This window comes from Cyprinus carpio, chromosome B21 (genome assembly GCF_018340385.1).
Source record: "Cyprinus carpio isolate SPL01 chromosome B21, ASM1834038v1, whole genome shotgun sequence".
NCBI classification, from domain to species: Eukaryota; Metazoa; Chordata; class Actinopteri; order Cypriniformes; family Cyprinidae; genus Cyprinus; species Cyprinus carpio.
The window spans coordinates 601,533-625,826 of NC_056617.1; the positions used below are offsets into that span (position 1 = coordinate 601,533).

General features: G+C 36.2%; 1 long non-coding RNA gene across 4 annotated transcripts in view; it reads left to right on the forward strand.

Moving 5' to 3' along the window:
* LOC122141198 overlaps positions 1–23,604 on the forward strand; it is a 68,154-nt gene extending 44,550 nt beyond the window's left edge. For 2 of the 4 annotated variants that reach the window (XR_006157612.1, XR_006157611.1), the window contains 3 exons: positions 21,975–22,162; positions 23,205–23,330; positions 23,451–23,604. This is a non-coding gene — a long non-coding RNA (uncharacterized LOC122141198). Of the gene's footprint in view, positions 1–21,526; positions 21,578–21,974; positions 22,163–23,204; positions 23,331–23,450 lie in introns of those variants that run through there. The other 2 variants (XR_006157610.1, XR_006157613.1) reach the window with 2 other exon arrangements.
* Positions 23,605–24,294: the final 690 nt, after the last annotated feature.

The window sequence follows — 24,294 nt, forward strand, 5'->3', positions numbered from 1 at the left end:
GAACAAAAAATCTAAAAAGTGGAATAAACATTCATTTACAACATTGATGTAAGATAACCCTACACATCTGATAAGAGAGAAAAAAGAAGAGAAATTGTTTTTCAATCAAAAACATCTAATAAGAAGTGTCATTCAGGGAATTCCTGGAGTGTCAGTTTATGTTTTTTTTTCACTTTCAAAAACTCTAACTACAGTTATTCAGCATATATAGTGTGGAAACTTACCGTTAACTAATTAACCGTTTTTTACTGCATTTTTAGTCTTTCAATGTTACAATCAGGATTATAATGTTATAATCAGGTTGCCAAAAGAATAAATAATATTTAGAACTTGACTTTAACTCATGTTTCTAATTGATATATCTTTTGTATTTAAAGGTGAATATTGTTGTCACGGTCACCGTTTGGTACTAAGTATACATTGATTAATTCTAGGAAGGTAATTAAAAAGAATGGGGGAGTGTTTGGGTGTTGTCTCACAATGTTTTGAGGTGTTGTTTTAATGTGATATACTGTAGCTGCTCCCTTGATTGATTTTGATTGTTAAAAAAGGTGTCATCAAATGAAAATGTTTGAATCTTTGCGTTACTTACTGAACTATTACCTTTTCGCTGTGTGTGTGTTTGTCTGACGTTGCTATTTTTAACTTTTTGAATAAAGGGAGTGTAACAGTGTGCAGAATTTTTTAGTTCTTAATTTTTGCCCAAAATAATAAAAGCAATAGCTTTTTAATCATAATTTCTGATCAATTCCTAATTAGCTCATTAATTTTTTTTTAAAAGTTATCAAATGAAGGAAGCATGTCTTGGGGCAGGGGTTCTCATCTCTCTGGCCTTCAGGTTCCACTTTCTTACAGGAGAGGTTTAGCTTCCAACCCTGATCAAAACTCACCTGAACAAGCTCAGCGAGGTAAATTTGAGCAATAATTGGAGCAAATCTCTGCAGGAAAAAAGGCCCATATATGAGGGGGCATACTGTACTCCCTCATTAGAACTATGTAAAAAGTTAATTTTAGGTGATTTATGCAAAAATGATCATTTTTGTGGTCGTTTTTCCAATCATCAGGTTGGTTGATACTTACAAGGGTGTAGTTAACTATGTTTACAATTACTTGTTTGCATAGAATATATGAATATAGAAATTCATTTTGAGAGCAGCTTAGAGCATGCTTGTTTTGTTTATTTCTCCGATCACAAATACGAAGAGTTCGGTTTTATGTTTACGTGTCGGCGTATAATGCAAACGCATGCATTAAAAAGGGCAGTATTAAAATCATTAATATCCCGTATTAGGTACAATGGATTTCCAAACTGGTTGCATGCCTTTGTACAGCGGGTTTGTTATTGGTTTTGGTTGTCTCGTTGTGCTGGGAACATCATAGTGTTTTAAAGGCGCCCCGGGTAAAACAATTTCCGGTCAACCATGCTTGAAGTATTGGCCCAATCACCAACAACACTGGATAGCTGGGCCAATCAATCAGGAGCACACCTCGGCTTTTTTTTCAGACACGATGATGAGCTTTGTAAAACAATCGCCGTGTTTCAGAAGCGGGGGCCATAGGGAGCAGAACAACAAAAATATACATTATGTGGAAAAAACTCTGAGTTCTTGTCATATTTGATTACAATTTTCTAAACTACTAGTTAAAATACACTGTGATAATGTGAGAAATGTTGAAGGTGTCTGAATAAATTTTGGTTTGACTGCCATACTTAATTTTTACATTGAAGACTATGCAGTTGCTATTTTACATTTTGATTATTCGGTTTCTACAAATACCTGGACACCTACAAACTTGAAAAAAACTTAAACATTGTGTAAATAGCACAAATAAATAAATAAAACGAACAATCAAATTAAACAATTTCAAGCAGGGGCCCACTAGGTACAACCTGCGCACCGGGGCCCGCAAACCCCAGCCTCACGGCCCTGACTGCTGCTCATGAAAATGTGTGATGAAACACACCTGATCCACATCAGCAGCTCATCAATGACTTTAACAGAAACACAAGACTTGTGATGAAACCACCAGACTTCTACTGTTTACACCACAACAGACTCATTAGAGAAGAAGGTGATCAAAGATTGCTACTAAGTTATGATGCTTTACACAAACGTGTGAGTTGATAACTAAATGACATTTAGTGAACTGACCTGGAAGAATGTCACATGTATTAAATATAATTTAAGGCATTATAAATCAAATATGTATCAGTGTGTTTTTGTGTAGAATATTGACTGCAGTTATCATCTTTGTCCACTAGATGGAAGTAGATCGCCTTCAGTCTCAAAGGTGTTTAGTTTCAGGTTCCCAGTATGAGAAGAATCTGATCTGCAGCTGAATGAGGATCATAATGACACACATGGAAGCACTAAAGAGACTCTCATCCACAAACACATCTACGAGGGAATCTGAAATCATATTACAGCATCAGTGATATGCTATTTAAACTGCAAATAGCTCAATTGTATTTATACCACATTAGGGTAGCTTGACGCTTGTCAGTCAAATTTTTAAAATAAACCATTTTAGCATTTCTGTAAGTAAAAACGGTACAAAGTCACAATCCATGTGGAGGTTTACCATTAAGCGGGTTTTACTGTGATTAAGCGCAGCAAGCAAAGCGTGAAGGCTGTCATGGCAACCAGATACATTGCATGCGAATTGTTACTTGTAAAGGCTCGCGTGTCTATTTCTTGCTTCAGCAATAAACATTTTGAAATAGAATGCACCATAAACATGTTACCGTAACATGGCGATCGCAAAGTAGATTTTTAAGCAAATCAACAGTGAATTATCCACTGCTTTAAAATAGATATCTGTTGGACATTATTCAAGTTAAGCCTTTACAGGCATATCAAAAACACATTTAGTAGCGTTAAATCTTACTGAAAATGGCCCGATTAAGCACGTTTATATTCCTGAAATATATTGAAAGATTGGCCCTTATGGCTAGTTTTGTTCTCAGGGTTCACATTTCATGATTATTGTCTGAGTTCATAGAGTTCTGTGTTTTCTAGTGGATGAATATTATTTTAACAGGCTCTGTCACATCTGTTCAGGTGATACAAGCGGCTCTTGTGCAGTGCATCAGGTCTGTTAGTGATTCAGATGAGTCTGGAGGAGCTGAAGGAGTCCAGGATCTGCAACACACTGTAGTCTGGAGTGATGGAGTCTTTGATGATGATGATGATGAAGATGATCAGGACTTCAGCTGATGGTGTCACAGGGATGTTGTGTGTTCTTTAGAACATGCTGAAGATCTTTTGACATCAGAATGAAACTTTACAGGTCTGTCTGGATCATCTGAGACTAGATTAGTATCTTGAGGCCATGAGTTTCTTATTTTGAAGGCCACGAGTTAGTATCTTGAGGCCATGAGTTTTCTTATTTACGAGGCCACGAGTTGGTTAGTATCTTGAGGCCATGAGTTTCTTATCTTGAGGCCACGAGTTGGTATCTTGAGGCCACGAGTTACTTATCTTGAGGCCACGGGTTAGTATCTTGACGGCCATGAGTTTCTTATCTTGAGGCCACAGTTGGTATCTTGAGGCCACAAGTTTTATATCTTGACGACCACAAAGTTACTTATTTCTTGGGCCCACGAGTTTAGTATCTTGCAAGACCCGCGAGTTAGTATCTTGAGGCCACGAGTTACTTATCTTGAGGCCACAGAGTTGCACTTATCTTGAGGCCACGAGTTGACTTATCTTGAGGCCACGAGTTAGTGTATCTTGAGGCCACAAGTTAGTTATCTTTGAGGGCCAAACAAAGTTAGTATCTTGAGGCCACGAAGTTACTTATCTTGAGGCCACGAGTTACTTTATCTTGAGGCCACGAGTTACGTATCTTGAGGCCCACGAGTTAGTATCTTGAGGCCACGAGTTTTAAGTATCTTGAGGCCACTCAGTTAGGTATCTTGAGGTACAATATGTACGTATCCTTGAGGCAACTGAGTTAGTATATTGGGGCCACGAGTTTATATCTTGGTACAAGAGTTCTTATCTTGAGGCCACGAGTTAGTAGCTATGAGGCCACGAGTTTACTTTTCCTTGAAGCCACGAGGTTACTATAATGAGGCCACGAGTTACTTATCTTGAGACCACGCAGTTAGTACTTATCTCGAGGCCCGCGAGTTACTTTTCTTGAAGCCACAGTTACTTATATTGAGGCCGCGAGTTGACTATCTCTTGAAGCCACGAGTTACTTATCTTGAGGCCCGCGAGTTGCCAACTTGAGGGCCACGGTTATATCTCTTGAAGCCACGAGTTACTTATGATGTGAGGCCACGAGTTAGTATCTTGAGGCCACGAGTTTACTTTTCTTGAGGCCACGGAGTTACTTGCGTAGAAGACCCGCGAGTTGATATCTTGAGGCCACAGAGTTACTTATCTTGAGGCCCCGACGAGTTACTATCTTGAGGCCACGAGTTGAAGTATCTTGAGCCACGAAGTTGTATCTTGAGGCCCACGAGTTACTTATCTTGAAGGCCACGAGTTAATCTTGAGGCCACACGAGTTACTATCTTGAGGCCACGGTTAGTATCTTGAGGCCGCGAGTTGAGGATCTTGAGGCCCACAGAGTACTACATCTTGGAGGCCACAAGTTGCTTATCTTGAGGCCACGAGTTAGTATCTTGAGGCCACGCGAGTTACTTATCTTGAGGCCAGCCACCGGTTAGTATCTTGAGGCCACGAGTTAGTATCTTGAGGCCCACGAGTTACTTATCTTGAGGCCACGAGTTAGTATCTTGTGGGCCACGAGTTAGTATCTTGAGGCCATGAGTTAGTATCTTGAGGCCACCGGTTGGTAATCTTGAGGCCACAAGTTAGTATCTTGAGGCCACGAGTTAGTATCTAGAGGCCATGAGTTAGTATCTTGAGGCCGCGCGAGTTACTTATCTTGAGCCCACGAGTTAGTATCTTGAGGCCACGAGTTAGTAATCTTGAGACACGAGTTACTTATCTTGAGGCCACGAGTTAGTATCTTGAGGCCACGAGTTACTTATCTTGAGTGCCCATCAGCGAGTTAGTATCTCTTGAGGTCACTTAGTTGGTATCAGAGCCACTAGTTACTGATCCCTGAGAATGCGAGTTAGTATCTGGGGGCCACTGAGTTAATCATCTTGAGGCCATGAGTTAGTGGCACCCGTGGCCACAAGATAGTTTATTTTTTTTTTTTTTTGTTGACAAAGATGGGAACCAGAGGGGCTCCATATAAGAGGGGGCGCCGTACAAATGACCAATAAATATGCCTCTTGACTCTCTGTATTAGCGTCGAACCCTAACCGAAACCACCATCACAACCCTCACAGTAGTGTAGATACAGTAAAAGGTTGTTCAGAACATGTAAGACAATGAGATCTGCTCTAAGTTAGTCTGAATAGGAGTAAGTTCAGCGACCACCATCACCACGCTAAGAGCTATAGCATGAACTGTAACCTATAAACAACAGTAAGATATAGAAATGTTTAATATCATAAATTCTAATAATAACAGTGCACGTTAGCTGTTATGTGGTGTTGGTGGTGGAGACGTTGACTCCTCGATGTTTAATTGTTAAAAGGTATATATTTGTTTTAGGGTAAGTAATCTTAATGAGTAAAGCTGTCTCACCCTCCAGCAGACAAGAGTGCATCAGTGTATGTTGCATTACGCCGTATCGCGACAGTTCCCCTTACATCAAATTAAGTATCTCACTCTGTCGATGATCATCAACGATAGGAACGCCAGAAACGAAAGAGTAACTTGTTAGGTGTTTCCCAAAGCGACCGTTGGGGTAGGTTAACACCATAAGATATGGTGTTGTGGAAGGAGTTTCCCAGCGCTGTTTTACCAGAGGGTAAGGCTTTCGGGAACGTTTTGCTGAGGTCTTAATACCGTCCAAGGATGGTTGAAGTGGTTTTGTATATTTCATGAGAAGGCTACAGCGATCACTCCCTCAAATATTATGACCATTATTTTACTTGCTATTTTGCCTGAACTGCTTGTTGTAATACTAATAGTTTTTTTCAGTCGAAGCGACACACCGGTCCCACTGACCGCTGACACACTGAACTTTGTGTGTTTTTTTTGCAATTACTCTGGCTTATATTCATGGATTTGTAGATCAGGCGTAGTGTTTCCTAAACCAGTTTTGTTGCCACATTTGTATCAAACCTTCCTGCATAGGTCAATAAAGTCGAATCCTGGTGGAGTAGATTACAGCATTGTGTTGGTATTGGTACGTTTCCTTATCTTTGGTTTGGTGGGTTAAGTTTCAACGTAGAGTGTTTGAAGCAGTTTCATTCTCCCCCGTCCTGTACAGAAGTATATCTTTCTGACCGTAAGAATTTATATACTTTCCATTAAGAGTTCATATTTATTTACAATTAACTCTATTAATTTTTTATAACATCATGTACCTCAAAAAATACTGTTTTTAAATGGCTGCATAATATCATACTGTAACACAAAAGCAGTGATTATATGTGTGAGATTAACTGTTAGAAACTGTTAATCAGATTAATTGAGAATAATGCGTTTGCATGTAAACAGTATAGATAAAATAAACTGAATCATAATTGTCCTCGCAATAGTGCGTCCATCACATAATTTATAACAGGGGTGACACTGACTTAATAAATGCTTATAAAATAAACTACAAACCCGATTCCAAAAAGTTGGGACACTGTACAAATTGTGAGTATAAAAAGGAATGGAAAAATTTACAAATCTCATAAACTTATATTTTATTCACAATAGAATATAGGTAACAGACATATCAAATGTTGCAAGTGAGACATTTTGAAATGTCATGCACAAATATTGGCTCATTTTTGGATTCCATGAGAGCTTACACATTCCAAAAAATTTGTGACCGGTAGCAATAGAGGCCGGACAAAAAGTTAATATGTACATTTGCAATTTTGCTACTTATTAGGTCAAGTCAATTGGACAACATGCTTGGGTATAAAAGATCCTCTCAGAGTGGCAAGTGTCCTCTCAGAAGTCAGATTGGCAGAGGCTCCACCAATTCCCCCCACATGTCTAATGCGTCTGGCGGCGAAAAATCTTGATGGGCATATCGAAAGGCGTTTTCTCAAAGAAAAATCGCAAAGAGGTTAAAAAGTTTATCATCATCTCTAACCCGTGCATAATCTCATCCAAAGATTAGAAGAAACGTGAACAATCTCTGTTCGTATTGTCAAAAACAAGAGGGCCAGAAAACCTATAGACTGGAGCACGTGATCTTTCGGGGCCCTTAGATACGCAAACTGCAATCACATACCCGGAATGCCTACTGTAATGCAGAAATCACAACATTAGGCCAGGGAATACGTCCAGAAAAACATTGTCGGTGGAAAACACAATCCCCCGTGCCAAATTCACCGTTGCGGGCTTAAAACTCTAAGGTCAAAAAAAGAAGCCATATTAAACATGATCCAGAAGCACAGGGTTTTCCTCTGGGCCAAGGCTCATTTAAACTTGGACTTGTGACAAAGTGGAAACAATGTTCTGTTGGTCAGATGAATCACAATTTGAAGTTCTTTTTGGAAAACTGGGACGCCATGTCTCCGGACTAAAGAGGACAAGGATACCAAGTTGTTATCAGCTCTCAGTTCATAAGCCTGCATCTCTGATGTTAATGGGGTTGCATGAGTGCGTGTGGCATGGGCAGCTTACACATCTGTGGACAAGGGCACCATCAATGATGAACGTATATCCAAGTTCAGAAAACAAACATTAGGCTCCCATCCAGAAAACACTCGGTCGCTTTTCAGGGAAGACCTTGCATTCTCCAACATGACACATGGCCAGACCACATACTACGGCAGACAGATTACACATCATGGATGCGTAGCAAGCACCGGAAGCCGGTGTACTGAATGGCCAGCCTGCCGGTCCAGCTCTTTCACACATAGAAAAACATTTGGTGCAGCATAAAGAGGAGATGTGACAAGACAGTTGAGCAACTAGAAGCCTGTATTAGACAAGAATGGGACAACATTCCTAGTCCTAAACTTGAGCAACTTGTCTTCTCAGTCCCCAGATGTTTACAGACCACTAAAAGGAAGAGGAATGCCACACAGTGGTAAACATGGCCCTTGTCCCAACTTTTCCTGAGATGTGTTGATGCCATGAAATTTAAAATCAACGTATTTTTCCCTTAAAATGATACATTTTCTCAGATTAAACATTTGATACAGTATGTTGTATTGTGAATAAAATATTGAAATTGGAAACTTCACACATCATTGCATTCTGTTTTTATTCACAATTTGTACAGGTGTCACCAACAATTTTTTGGAATCGGGGTTGTATTTTCTATATATATCATATTTGAATTTGGGGTAAATTTTAGACTTGGCCATGTTTTCATGAGATTCATCTTAGTATTTATAAATTCAATCTCAAGCTAAAGCTGAAATATATACTGCAGTAAATCACTGTATTTTGTGATATTTCAGTGTTATGTAGGTTGTGATGATCTGTTATTGTTGTTTGATGTTCATCTAGTGATTTGATCATGTCTTATTGTTTTGATGGCTGTAACTCAAACACACACACACACACACACACACACACACACACACACACACACACAACACACACACACACACACACACACACACACACAAACACAAGATTTCACAAAATATATACAAATTTAGGTCTATATTTATGAGCACATAATTTGCATATAAAAAAATTATTCGGGCATTATAAAACTAATTTATGAATGTGTTCTCTGCTGAAGATTAGCAGTAATTTCTATATTTCTCCACCAGATGGCAGGAGAAGATACTCAAACTCAAAGGCCTTTAGTTTCAGGTTGAAGGCAGTGAAGGAGGATCGTGTTTCACATCATAAATCATAAACTCCACTGATCCTCAAACACACATCTGATGTGCCTGAATCTGGATCATAGTTCTGTTACAGAAACAGTGTTAATTATGACACAAACAGCTTCATGAAGAAACCGGTTTTTTAGAGAAGCAAGAAAGAGTGATGCATGGGTTTGAGATGAGTTCATATGATGTACAATGTTTATAATGACCGAAAGGTCAACATGAAAGTTTTACCAAATAAATAATGTTTACAGCATCATCATGTAAACTAAACAGGCGGACAGTAGTGAAGTATTTTACTCTGCTTTAAAGAGGTGTTTTTCTTTAGAAAACTTTACTTCACAACATTCCAAAGCATAATCTTTTTACTTTTTACTGCACTACGTTTCAAATTAAATATCACTGAATACTTAATTTCATTAGAATTCTATTACTTTCTTACTTTTACTCAAATAAAAGTAATTCAAAGATATACTTGAGTACAAGAAAGTGCTACATTTTTATTGTTCTTAAGTATTAAAGATAAAAACAATCAACAACTTTTATTTATGAAATGTAGTGCAGTAAAGAGTATGATATTATGCTTTGGAATGTACTGAAAGAAAGTTTTCTACAGATACTTTTCTAATTTACTTGAGGAAAGTAAAAATACGTCACTACTGTCTGCCTCTGCTGCTGAGTAATATAACAACAGCGTTATTCATCATAGAGGCAGACCGTATTTCACTGAAGAAGACTGATAAACCATACATACACACGTCACATACACACACACCTCACATACACACTTGTGGTTCAAAGCTCTTTCCTGTCATAATATGCCTCTTCTCATGAGGTGATAAAAATTCCTCTTCTGAAGATCAGATTGTATAGTTTCACTGCCCAGATCAAACTGATACCGACACATACACACACACCACACACACCACACACACACACACACACACACACACCCACACAACACTCACACACACACACACACACACACACACACACACACACACACAACACACAACACACACACTCACACACACACACCACACACACACACACACACACACACACACACACACACAACACACACACACACACACACAACACACACATACACACACACCACACAACACACAACACACACACACCACACACACACACAGAACACACACACACAGAACACACACACACTGAACACACACACACACACACACACACACAACACACACACACACACACACACACAACACACACACACACACACACACACACACACACACACACACTTGTGGTTCAAAGTCTCTTTCCTCTCATATATGCCTCTTCTCATGAGGTGATAAAAATTTCCTCTTCTGAAGATCAGATTGTATAGTTTCACTGCCCAGATCAACTGATACCGACACATACACACACACACACACACACACACACACACACACACACACACACACACACACACAACACACACACACACACACACACACACAACACACACACACACACACACACAACACACACACACACACACACACACACACACACACACACACACACACACACACACACACACACAACACACACACTTGTGGTTCAAAGTCTCTTTCCTCTCATAATGTGCCTCTTGTCATGAGGTGAAACATGTGGTTCATGCTCAGGAACCTCTCATTGTGCGTATAAGATAAGGAAGAAATTCATATTTATTTTCTTTTTTTTTATATTTGGTTATTAAAAAGGTGATTTTTAATTTTTTTTTTAGTTTTCATCATTATGAGTCTTGGATATTTCTTCTCTGTTGACTAAAATAAAAAATAAAAAAATACACAGTGACATAGCAAAGATAGTAATAAGAATATATTGAATTATAGTCTAATGACACCAACACAAGAACAACAGTCTGGAGATTTGATGAAAATGAAAGAGGAGCGGATCTAAACTAAAGCAGCACAACTTTAATGCTTGAATATCTTTTACATCAATGATGTAGAAACACATTTTTACTGAACAGTGTTTTATATTCCTGCAGGAATTGATTCAATAATTTATTTCTGTTTTGTCACAAGAAGCAAAGTAAAGTCTATGTTTTGCATGCAAGAAAGTGCTCGATCTGTATTGTTCTGATTACCAATGGTTCAAAATATCTTCTTGTGTTCATGACAGAATGATGTTTTTTGGGTGAACTATCACTTTAAGAGCTCTATAGTGTAGATTGGAGAGAGGGTCCTGGAGGGCCACTATGGTTCAGAGTTTAGCTCCAAGTCAAACTAAACAAACTGATCAAGGTCTTCAAGATAACTAGAAAGCTGCAGGCCGGTGTGTTTGATTAGGGTTGAGCTGATAGTGTTCCTCAGGACCAAAGGTGCTCAGCCCTGCTATAGTTTAACATGTGCTGCACCCAAATACTGAAAGATGCTGTCTTCAGAGGACACATCAGGGCACGTCCGAATCCAATGTTAACTTCACTTTCTGTCTCATAACTTCATCTGATCGATTTCTGAAGGCAGTAGAGATGTTTCCTTTGATATCCCACAATCCTATGCGTTCCATTTAGTGGATAAAAAATAAAGTAAAGATGGCATCAGAAAATTGTGTTTGGTGGTCAGTTTGTGTGTAAATGTATACTTTTTGCACTTTTGATGTTATTTATAGTGAGGAATCAGTATTATAGTTAAATATTAGTTTAGTTATCACTTAAACTCATTCTATTTTGTTGTAGATCATTAAACCATTCCTCAGAAGCCTGTAAGAAATCAGTTTCATGAGGTGCCTTCATACAAAAATGCTGCCTGTGAAGTCATAACCACAAATTTAACATGGTTCTGTAACATTACCTGTAGTTTCACAATGGTATTAGTAGTAAAACTGGTTATACAAATGATAATCAGTATGCAGACAAAGCCTTAGTTTGTGTATATGAAGAGATTTCTCCTATTTGTTTATTATTTATTTTTTGTTGATTAATTTGGGATTTGTTTTAATATTTCAAAAAAAAAAAAACCTCAGATTGATTTCAGTTTTAGATTAAATCACTTTCAATTAACGAAGTGAGATAAATGTGTACATACAACACTCACTTTGAACAAGTGAAATCTACTTGATTAAAGCATGTTCACAACCGAAACACAAAATAATTGTGTTGTTTGTGTTTTTTTTATTTTTTTAATTTTTGTTAATTGAAATGTTAAATTTTTTTCAGTGTTTGATTAAAGCATGTTCACAACCGAAACACAAAATAATTGTGTTACCTTGTACCTGATACTTTTTTTTAGTACCACCCCTCGGTTTGAGGTTTCAAGTGAACCGGATATAGTTACCAAAACGTGCTCCTGTTCCAAGTGAACCAAAGGATTGGCTGGAGAGAATCATCACTACCTGCATCATAACACAAGACACAATAGACCTGCTAGATTTAAAACAAAGACTATAGAATACCCAAGACGTGTCACTCGTATAGTTTTGAATGGGGGAAAAATGGAGACGTAACACCCCTCGCTGCAGACTGTAGCGCGGTGACGTCACGTATGTGTTTACCGTATCGCAAGCCGTTTTAGCATGTAAAACGTGGTTTGACTATCCATAAATATAATTTCGGATAGTCCACAATTCTAATTCGGATAGTCATAATTATAATTCGACTAGTCACAATGACAATTAGAGATATCTGCAATTATAATTGCACTAGTAAGAAATGGGATTAGAGATATCTCTAAATACTTTGACTAGTCAAAACTCCATTTAAGATATCTGTAATTACTTTATAGATATCTTCAATAGACGCGTCATACATCCACAAATGTAATTAGAGATATCTCTTATTCAGTTTCGACTAGTCACAATTATAGTTTAAGATATCTGAAATTGCAATTTCTCCTAGTCGAAATGCTGTTGTGTGACGTCAGAATAAATTTACTCAGCTCCTCCCCGCCTCTGCTAACAACATAATAAAAGTCTGCTTTTGTTGTCACGGAGAGAAAAGCTACCGAAGTGCTTCATGGATTATTAAATAAATCTGGATGCAGCCTTGTGTGGTAAAAGGTCTCCAGTGTGCATGTAGCGCTGTGTTTTAACTGAATCATGTTGCAAAATAGACCAAATGCAGTACAATGTTCAATAAAGGCAGAAAATCACAAACTGCTCGTCTGAATTTATTTACAGGTCCTTCTCAAAAAATTAGCATATTGTGATAAAAGTTCATTATTTTCCATAATGTAATGATAAAAAATTAAACTTTCATATATTTTAGATTCATTTCACACCAACTGAAATATTTCAGGTCTTTTATTGTTTTTAATACTGATGATTTTGGCATACAGCTCATGAAAACCCAAACATTCCTATCTCAAAAAATTAGCATATCATGTAAAGGTTCTCTAAACGAGCTATTAACCTAATCATCTGAATCAACTAATTAACTCATAAACACCTGCAAAAGACTCCTGAGGCTTTTAAAAACTCCCCAGCCCTGGTTCTTTACTCAAAACCGCAATCATGGGTAAGACTGCCGACCTGACTGCTGTCCAGAAGGCCATCATTGGACACCCTCAAGCGAGAGGGTAAGACACAGAAAGATATTTCTGAACGAATAGGCTGTTCCCAGAGTGCTGTATCAAGGCACCTCAGTGGGAAGTCTGTGGGAAGGAAAAAGTGTGGCAAAAAAAAAACGCTGCACAAACGAGAAGAGGTGACCGGACCCTGAGGAAGATTGTGGAGAAGGACCGATTCCAGACCTTGGGGGGACCTGCGGAAGCAGTGGACTGAGTCTGGCGTAGAAACATCCAGAGCCACCGTGCACAGGCGTGTGCTTTTGAACCAGAAAACAGCGGCAGAAGCGCCTGACCTGGGCTACAGAGAAGCAGCACTGGACTGTTGCTCAGTGGTCCAAAAGTACTTTTTTCGGATGAAAGCAAACTGGACTTCAGGCTTCGGAAATCAAGGTGCCAGAGTCTGGAGGAAGAACTGGGGAGAAGGAAATGCCAAAATGCCTGAAGTCCAGTATCAAGTACCCACAGTCAGTGATGGTCTGGGGTGCCATGTCAGCTGCTGGTGTTGGTCCACTGTGTTTTATCAAGGGCAGGGTCAATGCAGCTAGCTATCAGGAGATTTTGGAGCACGTCATGCTTCCATCTGCTGAAAAGCTTTATGGAGATGAAGATTTTGTTTTTCAGCACGACCTGGCACCTGCTCACAGTGCCAAAACCACTGGTAAATGGTTTACTGACCATGGTATTACTGTGCTCAATTGGCCTGCCAACTCTTCTGACCTGAACCCCATAGAGAAATCTGTGGGATATTGTGAAGAGAAAGTTGAGAAACGCAAGACCCAACACTCTGGATGAGCTTAAGGCCGCTATCGAAGCATCCTGGGGCCTCCATAAACACCTCAGCAGTGCCACAGGCTGATTGCCTCCATGCCACGCCGCATTGAAGCAGTCATTTCTGCAAAAGGGATTCCCGACCAAGTATTGAGTGCATAACTGAACATAATTATTTGAAGGTTGACTAAATTTTTTTTTGTATTCAAAAAAAACACTTTTCTTTTATTGGTCGGATGAAATATGCTAATTTTTTTTGAGATAGGAATTTTGGGTTTTCATGAGCTGTATGCCAAAATCATCAGTATTAAAACAATAAAAGACCTGAAATATTTCAGTTGGTGTGCAATGAATCTAAAATATATGAAAGTTTAATTTTTATCATTACATTATGGAAAATAATGAACTTTTTCACAATATGCTAATTTCTTGAGAAGGACCTGTATATTTGTTGCTGTTAGTATGTTAGGAGGTCTACCATTAACTTTCAAATATTATGTTTAACCTACCATTAAATATTAACGTTTGTTAACGTGTTAACAGAGTCTATTGAATAATATAAACAAATGTTGTTTGACTGGAATTAAAGAAGATACACATGCAACACTAACCATATATTTCTGTGAGTTTAGTCTTTCAGAAGATTGTCTGATATCCATTAACTTGATATCCATTGATTCTTCTTTAAAGAACTGTATCTATGTTCAGGGTTTACATACTGTATAATTCTGTTCCATCAGAGAAAAAACTGTTCTGTGTTCCAGTTGAAGTCCTAAGCATGTGAATGCAAAACACTTGGTTGTCTTATTTATTATTATTTTTTTTAATCTATACAAAATATAATGGAACTGTTGATCATTCCTTATAACTTTTAGGCCTGGTTTCACAGACAGGGCTTGGATTAAGTCAGGATTGTGTGGTAGTTAAAATAGAACATTGAAGTAGCTTGCATGCCTTAGAAGAAAAACATTACTGATGTGCATCTTGAGACAAAACCATGGCACTGACATATTTTTGTTTTGTTTATAATACCCAATAGTTGCCAGATGCTGTCCTGTCAGAAATCTTTCTTCACGTGGTTCTGGAGGAGGGTGATGCTGCATTATTAAATCTGTCTTTGGTTTGTTCTAAATACAGAAGTCTGGTGTATACAGACTCATTTGAAAGAGGACACACTTCTGCTGGCTTGACAGTATGTATTTTCTTTTGCATATTTGATTAGAGGTTTATAATGGTGCTATACCATTAAATTTCTTAGTTGTCATGTCTGAATGTTTATATTTGTAATAATGCTGTTTTTATGCTCCTCATTTCAATATATAGGTGTAACAAAATGGAGAACAAGTCTGAGCTATGCCAGGAATTCTTCAAAATGTACACACTGCAGCCCTGCAGACACTGCCATGAGGTTTACTAGAACCAGGAAGTATATGACCATATTAACCCGTTTCTGTCAACACTGCACTGGCTCCCTATCAAACATTGTATAGATTTAAAATCATAAATTATATTAGTCTGTTTCTCTCTTATTCCGAGGTCACCGTAGCCACCAGATCCAGTCTGTATCCAGGTCAGAGGGTCACTGCAGTCACCCGGATCCAGTATGTATCCAGACCAGATGGTGGATCAGCACCTAGAAAGGACCTCTACAGCCCTGAAAGACAGCGGAGACCAGAACTAGAGCCCCAGAGACAGATCCCCTGTAAAGACCTTGTCTCAGACCGACAGCCGGGACAAGACCACAGGAAATGGATGATTCTTCTGCACAATCTGACTTTGCTGCAGCCTGGAATTGAACCTGCTGGTTTCGTCTGGTCAGAGGAGAACTGGACCCCCGACTGAGCCTGGTTTTCTCCCAAGGTTTTTTTTCTCCATTCTGTCACCGATGGAGTTTTGGTTCCTTGCCGCTGTCGCCTCTGGCTTGTTTAGTTGGGGACACTTCATTTTCAGTGATATCGTTTTCTTGATTGCAAATGATTGCACAGATACAATTTAAACTGGAGTTTTGTTTATTTTGAGATGTCTGATTTGGGTTATGAACTGCCTTTAACTAAAAAATGAGTGTTTACTATTGTCCTTCTGCATTATTGACAAACACTATTTTCCTATTTAATACTGTTCAGTTGCTTTGATCTGTATCTGTATTATTAAAAGCACTATATAAATAAAGGAGACTTGACTTGACTATGTTAGAAGATGAAAACGAGGAGAGATGCACACCCATCCAGGGTTTCGCAGTGATTGGTGCAAGATGCTGGAGGAGTAACTTTGTATAACTCATCAGTTCTGATCAGAGAGTCTTGTAAATACCTCAGGATTGTTGTTAGTGATTCTGATTGATATTTCCATCTGCTTGCTTATTGGATGTATTTTATACTGTTTACATTGTATAGCACTGACTTTGACAACAGACCAAGACTGTTACAAATTTAACAACTACGTTATTATATATATAATTGTTTCTTGAAATACTACAAATGTATAAAAAAAAATTAATTAAAGGAAAATTTTGTTTTTAAATAAAGGTAATTAATGAGACCTCTCTCTTTTGATCATTTAGGCAGGTGTGTGTATAAAGCCTTTATAATAAATATACAACATACACCTTGTAAGTGCCTCTCATAAATATATCTATATATGTGTGTGTGTGTGTGTGTGTGTGTGTGTGTGTGTGTGTGTGTGTGTTTGTGAACATATCTTTCTTTATTTCACACAAACACTGATGTACACGCATGCATTCATACATGAACATTCAGCTGGAAATTAACGTTAAGCCAAATATATTTTTTCTTTGTTTATATTTGAAAAACATTTTAAATCAAATAATATACAATACTGCCCTTTATACGTATTTAAATAAGTATCAAAAATAATTATACATTTATATAATTATTTATTTGTCTTGCTGCCGCTGGCTGTCTCCTCCGATTTCCGGTTTTTAGCGACAGCTGCCATCCGGTTTTAGTGGCGGCCACTTCCTGCTGACAGCTGCCGATTTTTCACCGAACCCCCTCTCTTTTATTAGATGAGTCTCTTCATTACATGATGGACAGGAATGCCCAGAAACTCTTATATGCTTTGAACTTGTGTTTGCTGTTAGAATAAGACCCATATCCTTCTTTTTCTTTCCCTGTTTTAATCTTTTTTATTTTATGGTGAGATTATTGTTTTTTTTTTCATCTTTTTTTCTTTCTATTTGGCTGTATCAACACTAATAATATGTGTTCAGTTGTTGAAATGTGCCGTAAAGGTTTGTAATTGAACTTGTTACCTTAATTAAAAAAAAAAAAAAAAAAAAAAAACACATTGTCCAGACACATTGATGTATATATGACTATATGGTGTATATGTGATTTATAGAACAGTGGCCAGACATCAACATTGCTCGTGATATAAAAGAAATCTTTAAATCCATTGTGTTTATTAATCCTTTTGTGAGTAATTACACGCAAGCCCGGCACGTTACAACAGTGTCAGTTCACCATTTTAGCGATGCTGAGATAAAATGACCTGAGTTTAAGTTTGAAGAACTCACGACGACGCCATCCTGATGTTTTCAAGTGTAGGTGATGTATTTCTGGTTCGAGAGTGGCGCTCCACTCGCCCATGCTCTGCAGCCACACCCTTCTCGTGCAGTCAGAAACACGCCTCTGTGTTGAGCGGAACATCACTAACGGTACTCGCAGCACACAGTTACTGACAAAGTAAGTTTAATTCTTTTCATAAGACTTTATGTTTGTATTACTGGATGGTAATGCTTAAACTATTGCCTGTAATAATGTCGATCTTTATGATTATTAGTCAGTGGTGTATAAAATACCTGAAAGCCATACTCAAGTAAAAGTTCAGATATCTTACCAGAAAATGACTTTGTAGAAGTTGAAGTCACCGTTTAGAATATTACTCGAGTAAAAGTCTTAAAGTATGTGATATTTATTGTACTTAAGTACGAAAAGTATTATTTTTTTTAAAACTTAAACATACTTAAGTTTTGAGAGTGAAAGTAAAAGCAAAATGAAAAAAGTCAAATAAATATACAGTTGTCAACATTTGAAGTGGATCAGAAAAGTTCATCAAAGCTGTCCTAAAACAAGAACGCATTTTGGTTTTAGGACAACTTGTATATAATACTGTATATAAAACATGTTCATACACAGCTTGAGCAAGACTGTGTTCAGTTTTAACTCTTTCTTCCATTTTGTATTTTTGTGCAAGAAATAAGAAAGCACTTCATCTGTATTTAGTGTCTTTTATTCCAACATAAGAAATCATTTCTGGAATCTGCATCTGAAATAGCATTTAGATGTATTCACACAGTTTATGTCTCTCAGATGAGACATGGATGTATTTAAACTGAAGATACAGATGCATACGTAGGCCTAATGTTTTGTTTTTAACATAAAACTTTGAATACTGAGTTTTTAGATAATTTAAAACATGATAAAACGAATGTATTTGTAAACTATTGGCATGTTTAACAAGATTACATCTTCCATATGCTCTAAACTCTAAACTATAATCACTAAAACTATACAAAAACTAAATAGAAATTTGTTCACAAAATAAAAACCAAACTAAAACTAACAAAACCATTAATGAAACTAACTGAAACTAAACTGAAATTATAGGAAATTTGAAAACGATATTTAAAACTATTTAAAAATCCAAAACTATATAATATCCCTGCTCCTGACCCAATCTCGTGTCTGGAGTTAAGTGTGAGTGTTAATGATAATCAGAGAACACAAGACGAGGAGAAAATCACTCTGACAGAATATCGTTTGTAGCTTTTTATAAGAAAATATAAAGTGAAAACTTGTGTCCTACCATCACATTTGCATCAGTGTCAACAAATAAATACATTACTACTAGAGCATGAAACGGTTTATAAGAGCACATATTTCTTCACTGATCTAATCACTTGATTCTGCTCTTAAAATGAACCAGATTCCTGCGTTTAAATTTAAAATGAACAAAATGTTCTTACGGAGGGCATACCCCCAGAACCCCAAGAGCACGTTCTATGACTAGCCTAAATTAGCACCGGGCCATGAATTATATCATATCGAGATTATGATAAAATGTATGTTAATAATGATGATAAGCTCTGGACATTGCTTTATGCAGTTTCATTAAAAAAAAAAAAAAAAAAAAAAGTCAATTAAAAGATGAAAATAAAAATGAAAGACGTTCACAACAAACCTTCAAAATAAAAGTTTCATTTGAAATTATGATTTAATATATATTACTACTGTATACTACAAGGCAGTTCTCAAATTAATAATAATAATATTATTTTTTAAGGAATATCATACAATCAAGTTTTTTTATTGTTATTCATTTGTACAGTTCTGTTGTGCAGCATCATGTCTGATAAAATAAAAAAAATAAAATAAAAATGAAATTTTTGCTTTTGTTTTGCAATTGATCTTCATTTGATTACATTTTAAAGGATTAATTAAATTGTTAAAGTTTAATTAAATGATTTCACTAGACACCATTTTTTTATGATACATTTGTACTGAAACAATAAAACATAGAAAACATAGAAACACAATTTAGGAAAAAATAAAATGCATTTCATGGATCCCTAAATTTAAATGTAGCTCCTCTGTGGAATTTACAAATTTTAATAAAGTTATGTTTACCTTCATTCTCAAGGTCAAACAAACATGTGGAAAACATTTCCTTCCCCATTAATGGTAGATGAATATCATTATACATATCAATATTGTAAGATAGCCCATTTTTATAAATTTATCTGGAATATTTTCCTGGATTGTGATAAACAAAAATGTCAAGATATCAAGATATTAGAAGAAATTATTTTTAGGTTAATAGGTGTTTTTTGAAAGGGAGTAATTGATAAAATCAGTTTGTCTAAATTCTGAAAAAAAGGATTTAGTTAGAAAGATTGAGATAGATTGAAACAAGTACAAAAATCTTTGTAAGATGTTATTTTTTACACAATTAATTCTACCTGCAATAGAAAGAAATAGCAAATTCCATTTTATGAGGTCTAGTTTTAGTTTGTCAATTTGAGGAAAGTATTAAGAAATTGGAAATTTGAATTTTATTTGGTATAGTTTTAGTTTGTAAATTTTAGGAGTGAGGTTTGTTTAAGAGATGTGGGGGAAATGAAATCTGTGTTATGCTGAAAGTGTGGGAGTTATGTGTAGCAAACAACTCTATAGATACACTTTAGACTTTCAGTTTTCGTATTAATTATCAATAATCAAAAATTTAGCATAGACTTACATTGGCTGAACAAATATTGCCCCCTACAGAGGACAATTGCAGTCCACTAGAGGGAGCCACAGGATAAGAAATCTTTTAATTGTCATTATTTAATTTATTTTTTTATATTTTAAATTTACATTAAGTGACATACATTCCTTAATGCTGCCAAGCAAAGCTAAAATATTTGTTCATTATCAGGTCAGATTTCTAGAATAATGACTGTCTGATGTCCAGAGGCCCCTATGAAAGATGCTCAGGAGTCTGGACAGATGACTGATGGCACGTGTTTTTAAGCCTTGCTAATTAAAACATTCAAGCCATTTTACACCATTTAGGAACAAGATCAGATGAAATAACTCAATTCAGTGCTTGCGAGCTGTGTGTGACACAGAGCCCAGACGCACGTTCACTTTCGCTTCTTCTGGTGCTTCATGACAATGATATCATGTTGAATATCATCGAAAACAGTTGTGTATTACTCAAGTGAACAAACTGTTGAAATAAATATGATGGATCATTGGATTATTAAAGTGACCTCATTGACCAGCTGCTGGCTGTATTTAATCTTAATCCATCGAAAAAGAGAAACTCATTGTTCTTATATGCCAATAATCCCCTGCTGTTACGTTAATGATAACATTTATACTACATTTACTTACCAGGTAATGTTAAGATTAGGGATATGCTTGTATTAAAATTTCATGTTGCGATTAATTGCTAATACTTTTATCACAGTAGATGGTATTATCGCGATATTGAAATGTAGTTGCAAATGTGCATATGTGAGAACATTTATCATCAAAATATTTTACACATTGAAGCGCAAAAGAATTATAAAGATTAATAGGTACAGATACCTATAAGATCTCATTAGTTAACCTTAGTAAATGCATTAACATTAACAATTAGCATTAGCTACATTTGCTACAGAAGTTATTGTTATTGTAGGCTGCTCTCCCCTCACATCAAATACAGCAGCAGTTATACTCTAACAGAAATCAGTAAGATATGTCTTTACTTCAGGTTTCAGTATTCTGATCTTCTAAAGCATATAAACATTATGCACCATGAAGTGTAAATGTTGAACAGTTTATGTTTTTATAGTTATTTGTGATTTAAATCTTTACAGTACTTCACTCACCCTCTTTTCTGTTCTGGGAGTTTTACCTGCAAACCCATGTGAGATTGCTGTATGATTCATCTGGTATTTATATAAACATTCCCTTTGTATTCCTCTCACTTATAATTAACTAGATTATAACTGAACTATATTTAGAGTAGTTTTGTCTTTTGATCAAATCTAGTGAATGGAGTTATTCAGCATCTTCAAATGTTCATTAAAAAATTAATGCTTTAACTTTCTTTCCTAAATATATGTTATATAATGTGATATAGGCATTTTGTATTTTGTAATTTGTCATTCCTTTTGTTTTGGGGTTTTGTGTCATGTTGTTGTGTTTATGTATAAAATAATCACTCAATGTATAATTGGTGTTTAGTTTGAGACCCATACATTTTAGTAAAATGGATTTAAAAGTGTCTGACACAATTTATTTCTGTCTATTTTTCTGAAAGCCATCTAACACAAATCTCTTTTTCAGCTCCATGAAACAAGAAGCACAAAATGACGACCTCTGCAGATGATTTATTTAGTTCCCAGATATGTGTATATTCTATAATCTATCAAAACTGCTTCCTCTCCTCTTCGTGAACATTGTGCTTTGTGTGGCAGCATGTAATAATGCAGAATATGAAATTAATGGAGAGTGTTGCCCAATGTGTGATCCAGGTAAGTCCAGTATGAGATTTCTCTTCACTCAAACCCACAATAGATGCAGATGAACTCAGACACTTAAAGAGTCATATGATACTTTATCGTTATAGGCTTTAAACTCTATCACTCATTATTACTGATGAACAACTGTAATATGCTCTTAATATAATCTTCTGTGTTTGAACCAAAATTACACTTGTGGTACATTCCCTTCATCTGGTATAAAAATAATATATAGAATCAACTAGTGCAGGCCAGGTGTTGAGTTACAGTGTGAGATCTATTTATATAGTACACAGTTATTTCTGAATGTCAATGGACATTTGATTTTTCATTATAAGTCACTTATTTGACAGATATTATTATAGTTACATAATCCACAAATAGATTTCAGGGTCTAGGTTAGTGGTTTCTGAGACAGAAGATGGTTTGTAATCACTGATCTATCCATCATTGCATTAAACACAACATGACTCCAGTCTAGGGTTGAGTATTGATACAGATTTACTGATTTATTTCACTTTGATTCTGATTCATAAACATTCACAACTCTTGTCAAGTTGTTCAGCAGAAGCAGATATCCCTGAAAATAGACACGACGTAAAAAAAGAGGTCAAAAACCAATATTGGGATTGTTCATAACAAGATCCCGATTAATTGGTAAAATTTGTTTGAAAATCTTTGTTACAGTCTGATTATTTGTATTAATATTGTATTATTTATTCTAGACTGTGTTCTAAATCAGAAAAAGATTTATTGGTCAGGTGTACACAAGCACACAAGGGATTTGTTGTGGTGTTAGAAATGTCCTTAACATAAAATCAAGATACAGTGACATATATAGAAATATATACAGATATATATATATATATATATATATATATATATATATATATATATATATATTCATTTTGAAGTCTTCACAGTTTATAGAAATATACAGACATACAATAAATTCAACTTATACAGTTACAAATACATGTAAAAGTTATGTACATATGGCATGTATAAATAATGAATAATGATTGTGTTGGCGATTTTCTTTGATATTGTCTAGGAAAGCGAGTTCTTAAACACTGTGATGAGTTCATGACCACAACATGTGATTCATGTCCCATGATGACTTACACTGATGCTCCGAATGGATTTATAGAATGTCTGCCCTGTTCTGTCTGTGATACAAGTGAGTAAAACTTTCTTAGTGAGTCTTCATGGGTTATTATTTTTTGTTGTTGTTTTATTCTGCTGACTCGTCATTGTCAGGTTTTCTACAATGAACTCATTAGTTTTCTTTCTTGTTGAGGTAATGGGCTGAGAGTAAAGCAGGCATGTACATTAACATCAGATACAGTGTGTGTACCTCTGCCTGGTTATTACTGTATAGACTTGCTCTATAACTGTAAAAGAGCCATGAAACATTCATCCTGCTCACCTGGACAATACATCAACCAAACCGGTCAGTCTTTTATCAGTCGAGCAGCTTTAATATACATCCATAAAAACTGAGAGGAATAACTCTGATTGCATTTATATTAAATACCTCAATTATGGAAATATGCATGTTGTTCTAAAGCAGCTTTATAATTTATTGCACCTGGGGAAAGTATTACGTGGTTCCTCGTGATACACACTGCTTGCTTGTGTCTCTGACAGCACGAGACAAAACCACCTGAAAATATCCTCTAAATTATGATCAGGCTGATAGATACTGAATAATGATGACATCATCTGTGAGACCTGTCACTGTCTTTATTGCTCATGTACTGATGCTGTATTTTTAATTGTATTTCTTTTTGATAATAGTTTATTGATACTGTGTTTGATGATTTTCCTGCTTTTTATTGTTAAGATGTTAAATTCTGTAAATTACATACAAAGTAAGTATTAATATTTTAAAACACTGACATCTTAAATTCAATTTGTTGTTTTTAAATTCTTTTCAGTGGATTTTTTCTCACAAGAGATATATTTGTAGTTCATCTTGAGTACTGTATCTCTCTCTAACAGCTGTGCATCTCTTGATAAAACAACAATCAGTGAAGGAACAGATACGACTGATGCTGAGTGCAGTGATAGACCACCTTCTTATATACTGACACTGATTCTGTGTGTGTGTGGAGCGTGTTCGCTGTTATTTATCATCATAA